This window comes from Rhododendron vialii, chromosome 11a (assembly GCF_030253575.1).
Source record: "Rhododendron vialii isolate Sample 1 chromosome 11a, ASM3025357v1".
Lineage (NCBI taxonomy): Eukaryota > Viridiplantae > Streptophyta > Magnoliopsida > Ericales > Ericaceae > Rhododendron > Rhododendron vialii.
In genome coordinates this window covers 3,337,359-3,340,737 of record NC_080567.1, presented here as the reverse complement: position 1 = coordinate 3,340,737, position 3,379 = coordinate 3,337,359, and the positions used below count along the sequence as shown (strand labels likewise).

Genomic DNA, 3,379 nt, shown 5'->3' with positions numbered 1-3,379 from the left:
GACAATACTATGCAATGCTTAACTTATGGAAGAATGTCACGTCCTTGATTTTCAACAAAATAATAATTATTTTCTACCAACAAATGTCACGCCCTCGATTTTCAACATAATAATAAAGGATTTCCATAAATAAAACCTCACAGTAATCCATACGACACCCAAAATAATATAGCATTCCCATTTCCATAATTACACTTCAACATCCATTAGTTCCAAAAGATTACATCAACGGCATAATGGCCCAAATTTACATAAGTACAGAGTATAGTAAGAGTTAAGGATTACAATTTGTCATTGTAAAAAATTAACAAATTTAAAGTTAGAAATACATCTTCCAAAAGAGATTTACAAAGATGGACAAGTAACTTCTTTGATTAGCTTTCAAAAAGGTATGTCCACACTCCAAGCATTCCAGGCATGCAAGCTATTGCCCCGAGTTAGTATTTGAAATGATATAAGGTTTGAGTTACACTAGCCCAGTAGGAAATTCTACTCTAACTTTAAATGCAAGAGAAATGCTTGGATGATCTCAAGGAAGGAACATGAACAAAATCCACAGGATAATCAATAATCTTAGATCAATAAGCTCAAACAGCCACTACACGATCATCATACAACTCAAACTAGAACCATTCCCATCTATCATGTGTCCAAAATCCTTTCGTCGAATGTGTCATGAGCCGAAGCTCCTGCCGGGCCAATTAAGGGATCCCGATACCCTGTCACGCCCTACTTTTTAAACATAAATAACAATACCATTTGAAGTATAAATCCTCACAATAGTACAGCCAATACCCCAAAGTACAATACTGCTCCCAAATCCTCAGTTTTGTCCACAAATATAATGTTTCAAATTAAGACATCCCAGTACATTACAATACAATTTGATTTACAAATATATAGGTAGCGCCAGAAAACCCCTTTTAATGCAAAGATGCACTCCATGCACTTCATATCACTACCCCTGTGTTGTACCTGAAATGATAATAGGTTTGAGCAAACACGCGCCCAGTAGAGAAATCTTTACACAAGCTATACGAAAATGAGATGAAATATGTACCAGAGATGAATAAGTTTCAATGAACAACACGAACAACAGGGATTTACCACAATAGACAAATGGATATCGACTTCTATGTTCTAAGCATCTTATCGTGATTCCTGTCAGACTCATGTCGAACTCAAGCTATACTAAGTTCACATCAAACCGAACAAACTTACAATAGGTTCTCAACCACCTCATTTACTACATGCGCAAACACCACAATCCATCACAATTTCACATTACGGAATATCAACTCTCTTTCCCTTAAAACTTTCATTTTTACTTCAAATGACTTGTGAAAACCAAAACCAAACCAATACGGGTCGAGCTCCGGAATCCGAGCTCGAATACTGGAATCCGTTGACTCACACTAGAACCATTCCCACTTTTCATGTGTCCAACGCCATCTCATCGTATATGTCTTGAGCCGAAGCTCCTGCCGGGCTAATTATGGGACCCCGATATCCCCTGCCAAGCACCCACCTAGAAGGTTGGGCCTTGAGTGTTCAATATGAGCATTAGCTCCTGCCAGGCTAATTATGGGACCCTGATATCCCCTGCCAAGCACCCACCTAGAAGGTTGGGCCTTGAGTGTTCAATATGAGCATTAGCTCCTGCCAGGCTAATTATGGGACCCTGATATCCCCTGCCAAGCACCCACCTAGAAGGTTGGGCCTTGATAGTTCGCGCGTCATTCACAAGCTCAAGTGTATTTTTTTTTTACAAATGTCGTGTAAGGAACTTACATTCCAAATTCCATAATTCTACCATTTTGAACAATTCAAATACATACCACGTGCACATGGAAACAAACTACACTACCTGATTTCCCATTATACATAAACAATCATATAAACCCCTTAATTGGTTTAAGGCTTCAGGAAGAAATGGACTTGAAACAACATAGAAGATTTTGGTATTTGGCTGGTGGCCTAGCGGTAGGAATTTGGAACCTACCGGTAGAAACCCGAAACAGAAGGAACGAAATTTTATCTTATAAGAACTCTACCGGTAGAGAGAGGAACAGTACCGGTTGGTAAGGGAAAATTTATAATCCTACCGGTAGAGAATAAGTCCTACCAGTAGAGAATAAGTCCTACCGGTACAAACACAAGGCAGTGAGTACTCATTATCACGACAACAAAGTTCTACCGGTAGAGAAAACATCCTACCGGTAGGAATCCAGAATTTTGGCGATTTTTCACAGCATGACAGATTGACACACCTCCACTCAAACGATCATAACTTTTCGTGTACTTAGAGTTTTAAGACGATTCTGGTGGCAAATGAAAGCTAACTTCAAGACCTTCAAACAAGATAAAGTTTACGTAAAACGGACATCGGATGAGAAAGTTATGGCCATTCGAAGTGGGCTGAAACCCAGAAAACAAGACAGATTACAGACCAGATTTCAAAAATCCACCATTAATTCAATTCTCAACGGTTTTAGGTGATTCAAGTGGGCATTAGAACGGGCTCTAAGTCTACTCTATTTCATATGAAGAAACCAAAATTCAATCATGAGTTTAAGAAGGCGTAAAACCCCAAAAACAAAGACCATGTTCTGCAGAATTTCGGAAATGGAACAAACAACCTCAAACAATGAAACAAAGCACGATCTAGGCACATAAACACCGTATAAACGCATAACAAGAGTAAGAGATCCCTACCTCATGGATTTTGAGCAAAACCCGAACCTTTGACCAAGTCAACCAAGCTCCCACGTGGTCCGATCATGATTTTTCTTGGATATTCGGAAAGCCCATGCGCCGTATAACAATTTTAATTCTTGAACTTTGTTCGGAATCACGTTCTAAGTAGATGAAATCGAGGAGAGAGTTTTCGGAGGAGAAGAGGAGAGAGAGACTGCCGAGAGAGTGAGAAAGGGAGGAAATGGGAGAAATGATTCTCCTGGGGAAATTATAGAAGTGGGGAGCAATCCCCCGCTTCTCACACCACACTCACACGTGCACCCTTCACACAATTACCCTTATATCCTCCAACGAAGGCGTCACACCGAATATCCGTACCGTCTATCTTGAAGGGCAGTACATTAACAAAAGAAAAAAAAATATCGCTTAAAATAAGAATATACGGGTCTCTACATACCGCCTGCCAGACACCATACCCATCAGTAGGTCTTGAATGTAACCAATATGAGCTTTTGCCCTTGCCTGGCCAATTTAAAGATCCTAATACCCCCTGTCAGGTACCCACCCGTCGATGGGTCCCGAATGTTCTCGTTGTGTCCCAAGGTGTTCGAGAATCACATATCCTTGTATTGTATCATTTCAATTCAACCGAAGTCTAAAAAGTAAACAATGTAACATTTCC

The 3,379-nt window shown here is 39.9% G+C and overlaps 1 long non-coding RNA gene across 1 annotated transcript; it reads right to left on the bottom strand.

The window, feature by feature from the left end:
• Nucleotides 1-813: 813 nt before the first annotated feature.
• On the bottom strand, nt 814-3,106 carry LOC131308151 (uncharacterized). The gene is made up of 2 exons (XR_009194344.1): nt 2,716-3,106; nt 814-975 (listed from the first exon to the last, which is right to left on the bottom strand). It is a non-coding gene; the product is annotated as an uncharacterized LOC131308151 (long non-coding RNA).
• Between the last annotated feature and the right edge of the window lie 273 nt (nt 3,107-3,379).